Source organism: Pseudorasbora parva, chromosome 21 (assembly GCF_024679245.1).
Source record: "Pseudorasbora parva isolate DD20220531a chromosome 21, ASM2467924v1, whole genome shotgun sequence".
In the NCBI taxonomy this organism is placed as follows: Eukaryota; Metazoa; Chordata; class Actinopteri; order Cypriniformes; family Gobionidae; genus Pseudorasbora; species Pseudorasbora parva.
In genome coordinates this window covers 39,256,738-39,271,362 of record NC_090192.1, presented here as the reverse complement: position 1 = coordinate 39,271,362, position 14,625 = coordinate 39,256,738, and the positions used below count along the sequence as shown (strand labels likewise).

The following is a 14,625-nucleotide window of genomic DNA, read 5'->3' as shown; positions in this document are numbered from 1 at the left end:
TAAGCGGCTCTGAAGTGTGGATTTATTTCACTTTTAAAAGCCTAGGTCGGCACAGTGCAACTAGTGTTGTCAAAAATATCGATACTGAAATATCTAAAAAGATACGATAGTCTGCTCAGTTTCTACAGTATCGATCCCAGCTGCTCTCCTCTCCTCTCCTCTCTGACCGACAGCGAGTTGACACGCAGCCGCATATTCTCACTCAGCCGGTTAACCTCTGAACACGACGGACGCACGTTCTGCTGGACTTTTTCTTACGACAGCGTGTTAGTGTTAGTGTGTGTGATCGGTCTGAATTTCGCGCGGGATTGCACATAATTCTACGAATCCCCGCAGATTTCAAGCTCACATCTGAAGCGCACACACACACATAGCCTACCGTAATAAAGCCGCCCCTGACATACAAGTGCAAATATTCGCTTATTATTGGTCAAATACACTCAAACAAATTCTCAGTGCACATTTTGAACAGTATGTAAACACAGTTGTAAACAATTCAGAAAGAAATGAAGAATGAGTAACAGGAACAGTGTTCAGGATCAATGAGTGCGGCAGTTCTTAAAGGGACAGCAGTCATTTGTTATTCAAAGTCAAACTACAAAAAGACAAACGATCACACTGCTCTTGACTGATCAACTTGTCTAACTTTAATGATTTTATATGAAACTATTTAATTTTTTGCAAAAACATTATCCAATGTTATTGTAAATTTATTTAGCCACTTTGCGTTTTTTTATTCAGTTTCTTACCTGAATGTTAGACCTACCTGAAAAAATAAAGCAGTCTATTTCATTTATATCTTTTATTCTATTGTATTTATTTGTGCTATTTTTTGTAATATGTATCTTTGTTTATTCAATTTACCATTCAAAATCAAGCTTACTTGTGCTGTGTGTAAACTATTGCAACACAATGACCCCGTTGTAAAAAATACATTGAGTTAACAAATATTTGTGAGATAATTTTAATAGTAATTGATCAATGTTTATATATGAGAAAAAGCTTAAAAGCTTTATCATATATAAAGTGATCTCTTCAGAAGAAATGTTTGATTGCCTAGACTTTCAAAAGACAGACAAAAAATGTTTTTATATAAAAAATATCTAATTGACAGTATATGCAGCGTTTTTCCCCCGTTGTATTGAAAATAGCATTGAATATCGATGTGACATGTTTTGACTCCACCCCTCAAAGAATCGGAATCGAGAATCGGAAAGAACCGGAATCGAAAGTAAGAATCGGAATCAGAATCAGAATCGTTCAAATCAAAACGATGCCCAACCCTATTGACCACTGCCTGCATCCTTCCAGAACTCTAAAGCTTTTTATGTGACCACAAATTATTTAAGCTAATAATGAATAACCATAAATTAATTAACATGCATTATTCCAGGTACACTTGAGTCACTCACTGGGTTTTAAGGTACTATTTGTTGTACATTTACTAAAGCACTAAACAGATCAAACTGAACCACCATCATTCCATCTCACAGTCAAACACAGAGTTAAAGAATGTCCTTCTGAACGCAGGTGCACACAAGGAAACGATCGGTTCAAATAACAAATATTTCACTGTCACATAAAAATAATGACAAACTGGTTTACGCTATTGTTGAGAAATTCTCCAACAGTTAATAAAGGCACTGATGAGATTGTGAGAGCTTCAGTTCAGCATCACTGTCCTGAGAATCTCTCTGAGTTTGCTCTTCTCAGCATCTGACCTCAGGTAAAGTTACTTCTGTTTTATCCCATTGGACAGTTTGGCTGTTTCTTATATTATGTAAAATGTGCATGTTATTGTATCCGTGAATGTTATAGTTGTTTTAGAAATGTGCACAACAAAGAAAGAATAAAATATAATAAAGATGTTGTGTGTGTGTGTGTGTGTGTGTGTGTGTGTGTGTGTGTGTGTGTGTGTGTGTGTGTGTGTGTGTGTGTGTGTGTGTGTGTGTGTGTGTGTGTGTGTGTGTTGTATATGTGCAGGTGCCGTTCATCACAATGAGGTTTCTGATCTCACTGTGTGTGTCACTGCTGCTGATTAACGGTGAGTGTTTTATAATCTGTCATGTAAAAGGGTTGAATATTTTCCCAATAATAAGTAATTATGTCTTAATAGTGTATTCATCAGGTGGAACAATATTTCACTTCATCTTCAATTTGTTTTCCATAAAAAAAATAATGAATATACCTCCTCATAGTTTAGCATTTTCTTACACACTAATATTCACAACAGACTCAAAAGATTGTTTTTTTCCCAGTTATTTGGAGCCACAGTAGATTATTAATAAATGATGATATTTAAAAAGTGAACTTTATTTATTTATTAATTTAAAAGAACACTGCAGTTTTATTGTAACAAACAAAAGTTGAGACAAAAACCCAAACCAGGCACAGTGTGTTTGGAATTTGTAACAACTGCAATTAAATAAAGAAATAAATACAATGTCTTACTCTCAATCTCACAATATTTTATTACATATTTAATCTAACCTACTGTGCAGATACATATATTTACATGTGTTAATGTAAGAGGTTTTTTTGTTTTTTGTTTAATAGTCTTTTCATTTTTTTCAGTTGAAAGTGCTGAGAGTCTTACCACGGAAACTACAACCACGGACATTACGACTGGTAATATGATGTGCTATATTAGTCTGAAAGATTATGTATTTATGTAGGAGGCTTAAAATGTTATATGAAACCTTTGGTCAATGGGAAATTTAATAAATGTGTTATGGTTGCATTTAAAACATATTCCACAATTATATTGAGTGAATGTATACTAAAGGTAGAGTATAGTTTACAGCCGAGGCGAAGCCAAACCCCCTACCCCCCCCCCCCCCCCCAAAAAAAAACATGGGAAAAAAACACGGCAAAAAAGCACATAGTGAGACATCTAGTTTAAATATTACTTATTATTTAACTATATAATATATATGTGTGTGTGTGTGTGTATGTGTGTGTGTGTATACTCTACACATCACATATGCATGTACATATGTTAACAGAGAAGAGGATTGAAATGTGTCACATCTTTTTTGAATAATGATGAGCTTCTTGTGCAATGTGCAGATGAGGAGTTTAGAGCAGTTCTAAAAAGTCTAATTGTTGCTCTTCCGGTTTACGGTAATTATAGTGTTCACTTCCTCAAAATCTTAAGTGTTGCACATCATCTTATGAACAGTGTTGTCAATGCTAACAATATAAAGCCTATAGTCCTGTATTTGACATGTTCTTACTTTAGGGAAGGACCACCATTTCTCTGTTTAGCCTCCCTTTATGAATCCTCTGCGGTATTTTTTAAATCAAGATGACTAGCATTTGTTATAGTTTCTCTCGCTGTCTCTTTCCTTCATACATTAGACACCCATTTGACTGATGCTAATCTGTGAAATAAGGACAAATCTGAGCTGTGTTTCCCAAAAGCACCGTTATTGAATTATGGTGGCAGTTCAGTTGTTGCAACACAGTTCAACGATTCTGTGTTTCCTGAAACCACAGTTCCAACGAACATTTGCAAACAGCATCGCAAAGTTGTGTAGCTGGAACTTAAAGGGCTAGTTCCGTGTTTTTTTCTAGGCTTGGTTGTGTTTATGGGGCGCAGAATAACATGTCTTAATACTTTTTTTTTTAAACACCGTATTTTTGTTATATTTGACCTTTATTCCACACCGCTGTCTCCACTGTACTTTGAACGGCTCGTTTGCTTCCTGCTTCTATGAAGCCCATCCCTCCGAAAAACGCAATGGTCTTAGATTGGTTAGATGGCCAAATGTAGTTTCATGTATTTTTATTGGCTGAAGACAGGTTGTCAGGTTGTTCTGTACCAGTTACACGGAAACACCACGCCCCTTCCCATTACGGGCAGAAGTCACATCTGCGGGGACTAGCAAGGGTTTATGATGTCATCAACCCAGGAAGAAGCTTGTTGTAGTCCAAACCAGCCACTTTTGTAGGCAATAAACTGCCATAACTTTAAAAGACAATATCTTGGAAGGTGGCAAATTGACTGGGGTCAGGGATGGAGTATGAACTAAGGGATACAGCACCACAAAAGTTGGGCTTACGCAGCTCTACAGAGTCATCAGATTGATCTATAGCCGGGCTATATAGAGGACTACAGGAATAGGATGGCAGGTCCTCGGTTCCACCTACAGGGCCTACTAAGATCGGCTAGTAGCTTTCCTCTAGTCAGGTCGTCTGCTGGGTTGTTCTGAAAATCCACATAATGGCAATCCTGGCTTTTAGTGAGCTCCTGAATCTCAGCCACCCTTGTTCCAACAAAAACCTTGTAATGGCAAGAGTCAGATGTGAGCCAATAGAGTACAGTGGTATCCTCAGTCCACAACAGTCTGTCAACAACAGTCTTTTTGATATGGAGGGTGTGCTTTGTTTGGAGGAGACTGAGTAGCAGAGCACCCATAAGAGATGCACATAATTCCAATCATGGGATGGATGTCTATTTTCTAGGAGCAATGTGGAACCTCACCATGAGGAAGGACACATTGAGTTGCTGGTCATCTTCTATGCGTATGTAGGCAACTGCACCATAGGATTGCTCTGATGCATTACAGAAGATGTGAAGGTCATGGGTCGAGGAGGGGTCAACTGACTGAGGTGTAAGGCAGCGAGGTAACGTGATGGTGGAAAGGTTAGGGAGTTACTTTTCCCATGCAAGCCAGGCTTCTAGGATATCATGAGGGAGGTTCGGATCATCTCGAGTCTTACCCCATAAATGCTTGATGATGATTTTGGCCCTTTTTGTGTAAGGGAGGATATAGAGGATCCTGGCTAGCAAGGCTAGCAAAAACTCAAAATATGGCACATAGTTAGGGTGGTCGGTTCAATGGCTCTGTGCCTGTGTCTGAGGATGTCAGTATAGCAGTTCCAGATGAGGGCTAGGGTAGACTCTCTAAGGGATCACACCATTTGCTCCATTTGTTCTGACCTGGCTTCAGGGGGTATGTCTCATAAGACCTAGGGATCATTGCTGGCCCATTGTCTGATTTCAAAGCCACCAGAGGAAAGGATATTGCAAAGGCTGTGAAGGACGTCTCTGGTTTCCTCTGGGATGGGAAGACTTTGTAAGCAGTTATCCACATAAAAGAAAAAATTGTGTATGGAATGGTCAATGCACTCATATGCCTGTGCATCTTTGATGATCCTCTGGAGGACATAAATGGCACAGCAAGGGCTTGAGGTTGTGCCAAAGTGGAGAACTTGCCATTCATACACATTTGGAGCAGCTTTGCAGTTCAGGCCATGCCAGAAGAAACGCAGGAAGGGTTTATTCTGGGGTAAAAGGCACACCTGATGAAACATTGATTTGATGTCTCCACTGATTGGAGTCCTAAAATTGCCTGAAATGGAGCGGAACTCCAAGGAGGGAAGGCCCAAGAATTGGTCCAGAAAGTAATTGCGAATTCAGGCACCGATTTCGGTAGGAGAAGGAACAATCAATCAATGTGGTCTTTACCTTTGTGATGCACAATGTGGTGTGGTATGTAGCAAGACTCAGGGGTATCTTTCACTTTAGATGAGGACAATTCCTGTACATACCCAGCATCTATTAGTTTATTGATCTCCTTGGTATAGAGCTCTGCCTGTTATGGGTTTTGAAGGAGTCACTGCTCACAGCTGCAAAGACGAGACATAACTGCTTATTTCTGGGCTTTCAGAGGAGGCCAGGGATCTACACGAAGGAGAGGCGCTGCATATTATAGGACGCCATCAATAGGTGTTTTGATGGTTTGAGTCTTGAGCTGGTGCATCGCATTGTGATACTGTTTAGACCGAACCACAGCTTTCACGCTTCTCTTGAGTAATGCATCCAGCTGCCACAGTTTCTGTACATTATGGTAGATATCATCAGCTGGGCATTTAAAGGAAATGTAGTAGGAACAAGAGGAAGGATAGCTAGAGAGGTCTTTTGCAGGAACCTGCAAGTGTACAGCCAAGTTGGGTCTTGATTGCCAAAGGGGCTCCAGGAAGACCAAATTTCACAGGTTGTGTTGGGATAAGGCATGTATAATCAGTCCCTAGAAGGAACAGTGGTCTTACTTTATTATGCTGTTTAAGAGGAAGCTGACAGAGGTGTGAAAAGCGCCGCTGTAGGGATTTTACAGGGTGAGAATGTTCAGAAAAGGATAGCTGTTCAGCAGTGAAGGCTTGACTGACGTCATAAGACTTATTAGGATGCTCTTTTGGAATAAGGGTGAAGGATACAGTGGCTCCTTTAAGTGTCTGAACTTCCTGTCTCACAGTTCTCAGCTGCAGACACTCTGATTTTCCTTCTAACTGAAGTATTTGGGCAGCAGGGTGCAGGAGGATTGTTCTTTCAGACCCATCATCCAGTAAAGCATAAGTGCCTATGGATTAGTTTCCATTACGTAGGGTCACTCCAAAATACTTTCAGCAGCACTTTATTGCAGTCCTGGTGTGGTCAAGATAGAGGTTCTGTGCTTGCTTCTGGTTAATGTTGCATAGGAAATGTAGATGTTTGTCATTCCACTGACTGCAGCATCCCTTCAGGTCACATTGGGTTGCTTCTCTGTTCCTTGATGCTCTTTGGTAAGCTGGAGGAAATCACCACATTTACTGATATGATGCTCAGTAGAGTTACAATAAGCACACAATGGACAGCGTTCAGATGAGGCATTAGGGAAATGTTCACAATTTTTCTGTGGAGCAACTTGTAATCTGGAGGAGGTCACATGAGAGGCATTTTTGGCACCATGGAGTATGGTTGTACCTCTCAACGGGTGAGGAGGTGGTGGCCTTTGCCGGATAGGCTGAGGTGTTCTTTCCCTTATGGGCTGGCACCAGGCTTCCTGTCATAACCAGGTGGAAAAATCCAGGAGATTACAAGAAAAGGGACCTGGTCTATTCACACTCATGCATCTCTTGAACTGGCAGAATTGCTTAGGAGGTAGCTTTTTCACATGAACCACAAGTAAGCTCAGTGAGACCTTCAGAGCCCATGGACTGAAGGAGGCCCACTAGTGCCTGAACTTAGAGGGAAAATTGGTCCAAGCCTCTACCATCACCTATACGGATAGCAGACATCTCCGATATAGTTAGGAGCGCCTTCAAAGCAAGCCCTCTAGGTTGACCATAATGCTCGTCTAGAGCCTATAGCTTGAGTGTAAGGATCTGGGGCATAAACATAAACAAGTTTCCTTTCCTGATCTACCTTTAGATGATTCAACAGGATGTGGTATTTATATTGCTCTGATTCTCTTGGATCTAGCATATATGGTGGGGCCATCCTTAGCATCATGTACTGTTTTCCATGTTCCCTGGTGAGATCAAGGAAAGAAGGACCTTCTACTCTTCTAATGTTTGGCTGCAGGAGGCCAATAGAGCAAGCTGGCTGGTTTAGAGAAGTAGCAAACATCAGGTGATGCAGCTGTACATCGAAAGACTTGTATGCCAGCTGTGCAGGATAGGACGTGATGCAAGGCAAGAGCTGACTTGGCAATGAATAGGCTTGGTACATAGAATTATGCAAGACGTGAGCTGGCATTAAACTGGCTATGGCCAAGAGGCTGTGTGAACTGCAGCAAAGGTTGTGTAAGAGGAGCATGACTTATAGGAGGAGGAGAAGAAGCTGCTGCTGAGGTGGAAAAGGAGACCTATGGTCCTCTGCAGGCTGACTCTCTTGTGGTAGTACTGGTTGAAAGTTAAGGTTATCACGCACGTTAAGTTAAGGATCCTGCACAAGATTGTGAGTAGGGGCTATTTCTACTCCCAAGAAAGCTGGATTCTTACTTTCTCTACCAATTGGTGTAGAAGTGCAGTCTGGGCATCAGGAATGGGAGCTATTGGAGGGGCATGCAGATGTTCAGCCTCAGAGGTTGACACTCTCTCAGATGGAATGGTTGAGTGGGGATGTGGAAGGTCCTCCTGAGTGTCTCCATGGGGAGTTCTGGTTCCTCTAACTCTTCCTCAGACTCATCTCCAGGGCTGGTAATGAGGACCAGAGCCAGACACATATGCAGGATAAAGAAGTTGTTGTCCTGGTGTTTCTGCTGTCAGTGGTGGCTGCTGATGATATTGCAGGATGCAGGATGAAGTCATCATAACGTGCAGAGAGCTGAGCTTGGCGGCGTGGGCGCCTAGGCTGAGAAAATGAGGGCAGGGAGTGACTAGACATATCCACTGATAATCAATGGGTTCTAGCTTGAAGGACCATGAAAAGGAGTTTTGGGGAATGTTTAGATAGCTAGCTTGAAGCCAGTGGGGCTGTCGGTAAGAACAGGTGCAGTCTAGTCAACTAAGGAAGAGTTCTCTTTATTGAACACTCAATAGCTGTTTGATGTATAGGTGAAGGTATACACGTTTGTGTGTTCTCCAAAAGGAACAAACACCGAGCTTTAGTTTCACAAACAATGCAAAATTAGGTAAAAGGTAGATATATATATAACATAAGTCCATAGGCAAAAGTAACTTAAACAATACATGAGGGCATATAGTCATACTATAAGCTAAAATACACATTTAAATAACTAAAGCACATGTCTAAGCAGGAAATACAGCACGCATGAAAATAAACATTTATACCAAATTTAGATCATGGCGTCCAAATATTAAGCAAAAGCACTTACATGGTAAATTACGCACACATAGGAAATAGAATGGAGTAAAACTCAGTCCTCTGCATGGTACAGCTACATTCAACAGAAAGGGTAAAGCTCTGAGCACAGGTGCAGTTGATGAAGCCTGTGAAAGTCCTGATTGGCGTGAAATTGGGTGGGTGGAGCTTGGGGCTAACAGGGAAATTAACATTCTTAGGAGGAGGTGTGGCACTTGCCTTGAGACAGCAGCTTAGGCCCCGTCCACACGGAGACGCGTTTAGCTGTAAACGTATACATTTTGTACCGTATTAGCGCTTCGTCCACACGGATCTGGTATTTTGGAAGGACGAATCTGTTTTTCATTGCTCTCATGTGTACGCAGATATTTCTTGAAACTACGAGAATATATAATATATAAATATATATATTTATATATTAGGGGTGTAACGATATGCGTATTCGTATTGAACCGTTCGGTACGAGGCTTTCGGTTCGGTACGCGGTACGCATTATGTACCGGACGGTTCTTGGACTAATTAATTAGATTTGGAAAATAAAACAGTGTGTGAAATATAATAATATGCGTTCAACAAGGTAGCCAAATAACCAAAACGACATAACAGGCAATGCCCCTGACACCGCCAAAGTGAAAGAAAAAAAACACCAAATATGTTTTAGGCTGCTCAATCAGGTGCTCGCTTACTCAGTAGGCTACACGCTGAATGCTCGTGGCAAAATGGCTATTGCGTTTAACAGACCAGAAATAGAAGATCCTCCAATAACCAACAGGTCTGGTGTTTGGGTGAACTTTGGATTCTTTGTAAGCTATGATGGTGTTGGCAAGAGTGATGGATTAATAAACAACAATCAACTCATTTACGGCGACAACAAGACGATAAAAAGGAGAAACAGCCACAAACTATCTCCGCAGCATTTAGACAGACATTTCCAACTTATTCAAATGGCAAAAGACATCACCGCGGCGAGTGGTCCATTTATAGCCGCGGATATGAGACCTAACGTCCGTTTCACACATACTCCGTCTGCAGTGCGTGTGCGGTGCGTATTTTTTTCCGTACCCATGTTAACGGATGACAGCTTTCACACTGCACGCTGATGCTGTCCGTCAGTCCGTTCCAGGAGCGTTGCGTCTGCAGCAGTGCACGGATCGTTTTCGTACCGAGTCTATTTTTTGCTGCACTGCGTTGCTGCATTAAAGTGATAGAACATTGTTCGCATTTAAATAAACATGTAATGACGCGAAAATCTAGTTATTTCACCACAGATGCATATAATTTAAAATATAGGCCTACTCTTGTTTCAAAGTCAACACATGGCTTTTTTTTCTCAAGTAAAGCAACAAAACGACACCTTACCTGGCATTTAGGTTAAAAAAAATGTGCCATAATGGATAGCACTCGTACTTTCTTGGAGGTGAAAAGCAAAGTTCTTTTTGACCTGCAGGATTTCTTTTAAAAGGGTGTAAAAACGAAAGAAAAGACGAGAGTCGGCTGTTTTTGAATAGACTATTGTAAGTTTCTAATTTAAAATGTTTGTGATTTAAGGCTATAACCTATGTTTAAATGTTTTGCCACTTGTGTGAGCTAAATCTAAAGTATATAAATATGAATAAATGAATTTAATAAATTGTTGTTTAAATGTAGTAGGCTACGTAACCTGACTTCTATTAAAGAGTAAACAAAGAGAATTGGAATTCTGACGAGGCATGCAAGGCGAGCTTATGCACATATTCAACCATCAGTGCAGAGCTCTTTCTCCAGCAGAACTGCACATGCATACATACACAGCTGGCTCACCCACGTGATTTGGCTTAAGCCTGAGAGTTGGTGCTGGAGAGGGAATGGGAGGGGGTCAAACAGCTTCACCAAAACCTAAATGGCTGGATGAGATTACAGAGATGATTTGTGGGCTGGCATTGCCTCCTCCCAGACAGCAGACACAGGCCCGACTTTTCTGGGGGTGTGATCAGCCGGGGCATTTGGTTAAGGAATGCTCTGTGCTAGCTAAGAATTCAGGAAACAGGAAGGGGGCGTCATAGGCGGGCCGCTGCAGGCCTACAAGCCCTTGTCCTGCTCAGTGCCAGTGCAAACAGACAGGCCTACTATAAACAACGGGATGAATGAACTAGGGGTGGTGGTAGTAAGAAGAACAGCCATATCAGATTTTTGCCATATTCCCATTGGTATTGAGGGAGTTGAGTGCACTGCCCTGGTAGACACAGGGTCTACAGTGAATGTGGTTCGTCCTGAGGTGGTGCCAAAGGGCACACAGCTAGAGGACACATCAGTTCAGCTCCGCACAATAACGGGGGAGCTGGCACCAATGAAAGGGAAGGGACTGTTGACACTGACTGTCGGGGGTGTGAGCGTGCAGCATCCTGTGTGGATTGCTAATGTGCAGGACAGTTGTATCCTGGCTCTGGACTTTTTGAGGGACCATGGCTGTCAGTTGGACCTGTCTAAGGCCACGTTGAGTTTCGGTCATGGTCAGGTGGTTAGGATGAGGCCTCCAGGAGCTCGTCACACTGATGGGCCGGTGGTAGGTTCTTGGGCATGTCACTTAGATGACGGGGACAGCTCAAGCTTCACAGCACCACCCAGTGAGTCCCAACAAGAGCCCTTGTTACGGTGCACATGGCCTAGATCTGCTACCGGAAGAGAGGGGAAGACAATGGGGGTGCTACGGGAGATAATGCAGAGGACCGCCGGCGGCTTGGACAAGCAGCAACAAGAACAGTTGTGGGAGCTGCTAATGGAGTTCCAGGACTGTTTTGCATGTGATAAAGGGGATCTGGGTCAGACTTCCCTGGTACAACACCATATCGACACAGGGGATGTAGCACCCATATGTCAGCGACCAAGACGCATGCCCTTAGGATGGCAGGAAGCTGCGGAGCAGGCGTTAGGGCAATCAAGACCCATGCAGTGCGCTGGTATAATAGAACCTTCTGAAAGCCCCTGGGTATCCCCAGTAGTAATGGTCCCGAAAAGGGGGGGGGGGCCTTTTGTGTCGATTACAGGAGGCTAAATGCAGTGACATGGAAGGACTCGTACCCTCTTCTTTGATGAATGGTTGGATCATGTGGCTGGCTCTTGCTGGTTTTCATCATTGGACTTGAGAAGTGAGTATTGGCAAGTGCTGCTGACACCGGAGGCTAGACCCAAGACGGCTTTCTGCATGGGTAGGGGGCTGTGGCAATTTAAAGTTTTCTTTTTTGGTCTTTGCAATGCACCTGCCACATTTGAGTGCTTAATGGAGAGGGTACTGGAAGGTATTCCACAGCATCAGTGTCTGGTGTTTTTGGATAACATACTGGCACACAGGAGCTCATTTACTTCAGCTGTCACAGCCTTGAAGGCAGTGCTGGAGATAATTAGAGTAGCAGGTCTGAAGTTACATCCCAATAAATGAAGGCTGTTGAGCCTCGGGGCATCACATAGGCAGTGAGGGAATTGGCACTGCTGAAGACAAGGTGATAGTCGTACAGGAGAGGCCTCCTAGCTTCCTAGGTTTGGCATCATATTACAGGAAGTTTGTACGGGGCTTGACCTGTATTGCTGCTCCCTTGTACAAACTCCTACTGAAAGATGTCAAAAAACTTTTGATACTCTAAAACAGGCCCTGGTGTGTGCGCCCATTCTGGTACATCCTGACCCCCAACTGTCCTTTATTCTGGACACTGCCGCAAGTGGGGATGGAATAGGTGCAGTCTTGTCCCAGGTGTACCCAGATAAGGCAAGAGTAGTGGCCTATTTCAGCAAGTTGCTCAGCAAAGCTGAAAAGAGGTATTGGGTCACACGGCAAGAGTTGTTAGCCACAGTCTCCGCCATCAGACATTTCAAGTACTATTTATGCGGTCAGCATTTCATCATACGCTCCAACCATGCCTCCTTACAGTGGCTGATGACGTTCAAGGAGCCAGAGGACAAGGTGGTTCGTTGGCTCGAGGAATTGCAGAGTTACGAGTTCACTGTGACACATCGTGCAGGGGAACAGCATGGCAACACAGATGCCCTGTTGAGATGGCCATGAAGTACATAGGGATACAAGTATTGTGAGCGCAGAGAAGCCCGGGAGCTGGAACTTAGCCAGAAAGTCGATGGAAGTGTTGGACCTGAATTGGTCTGCAGAGAGCTGCAAGAGTCGGATATCACTTTATGGGCAGAGAATTAGAGACGGGACCTGGACCTGAATCCTGTGATGCTAAGGGTAGGGGCACAGCAGTGGCCACCCTGGGAGGAGGTAGGGGCCCTCTCCCCATTCACCAAGGGATTGTGGCCCAAGTTCAGATGTTTGCGGCTAATGGAGGGAGTTCTCCAGCGAAAATGGGTGGTGCCAGCAACGGGAGAAATGAGATGGCAAGTAGTTGTTCCTGGTGGCATGCAAGAGACAGTGTTGACGGCCATGCATGGCTCTGCAGGATCTGGCCATTTTGGGGGGGACAAAGACACTTCGACATTTGCGTCAAAGCTTCTATTGGGGAAGGCTGAGGCGTGATGTGGAGGACTTTTGGAGGTGCTGTGATCTTTGTACAGCACTCAAAGGGCCACAGGGTCAGTCCAGGGCCCAGTTATAGCAGTTTCCAGAAGGGGAGCCAATGCAGCGGGTGCGGGTGGACATCATGGGGCCATTTCATCACACCACGCAGGGGAATCGCTTTTTTTTTGACTGTAATGGATTATTTTATGGCCTGAGGCCTTTGCACTGCCTGACAAGGAGGCTGTGACTGTTACCAACGCCTTTGTGGAGGGCGCGTTTAGTAGGTTTGGGGTTCACAAGAGTATCAATAGAGACCAAGGTAGAAACTTTAAGTTCAAGGTGTTCTTTTGCATGTGTGAGCAGTTAGGAATCAACAAGACCCGCACCAACCCACTCCACCCTCAAAGTGAGGAATGGCTCACCCAAGGCTTGAGGAATGATTCAACAGGACACTAGCTGAGCAGTTGTCCATCTTAACATCCACTTATCAACATGATTGGGACACCCATCTGTCGCTGGTCTTGATGGCATGTTGCTCTGCAAATCAGGAGTCTACCTCATGCACTCCGGCCCTGCTTATGTTGGTTAGGGAGATTAGGGTCCCTGCAAAGTTGGCCTTTGGTCAGCCCCCAGATACTCCACCTGATCACGCAGGACCTGAATATAAAAGACCAGGATCGAATATAAAAGTCCAGGATCGCTTGGACTCTGCCCATACATATGCCAAAAGACAGTTGGTGACTGCTGGGGTGCAGCAAAACAGAGCTTATGACCTATAACTTCACCTTCTCCACCATATAAGTTAAAACGATAGTCATTTGACAAGGCTTCTGTTCATTTTGCAAAAAATATCTATTTATATTTTTGAGAACTGAAGTATGATGTTTTTGCATGCTTGTATTTCAGAGTACATCACAGTCACTGCATAGTTATGCCTACATAACGTTATATAAAAATGCAATATCGTTAACGAAAAAAGACAAGTCTAAAATGTAGTTTAAAAAATAAAAACTTGAACAAAAAGCACTCGTTTTGGTTTTGTCGGGGGAAAAAGAAGAGCTTTCGAGTGTTCATGCTTGTGGTTGCTAGATTTCATTATTTTAAATCCCACAATCAGAGCTTTTCTGAACATGTATACTATCCAATCCTGCAGCACTCCTCTTAGAAACTGAAGCCTCCACTCCTTGATCGCCGCCAGGTGACCGGTCCCAGTATAGCTGCCCCTTCGTGTTTGCTAATGGACGTGAGGCAAACTAAACAAACAAATTCCACTTCAAATATGTTTTCCCCAAAGTTAATGTCATTGTAGGCAGTTATCATCACGATGATTTCATTTCAAGTGTTCGTTTTTTTAAATAAGTTTAGTTTTAATTAGTTATTTGATGCTATAAAACGGGGGGTGTGACCTCATGATTGATAGCTGAGAGGGTTGTAAATGGACCTGTAAAACTGTATCTGGACAATTTTTGCCCTTAAATAAGCCACTATATGTATATATCAGAGAACAATTTAACAATTAATTTTCCAGGGCACCTTTAAAGCAGATGTTTTT

General features: G+C 43.1%; 1 protein-coding gene across 1 annotated transcript in view; it reads right to left on the bottom strand.

Annotated features, from left to right (window-relative positions):
* The window catches only part of plaub (plasminogen activator, urokinase b), a 122,123-nt gene that overhangs the window by 75,414 nt on the left and 32,084 nt on the right, over positions 1-14,625 (bottom strand). The window lies entirely within an intron of this gene.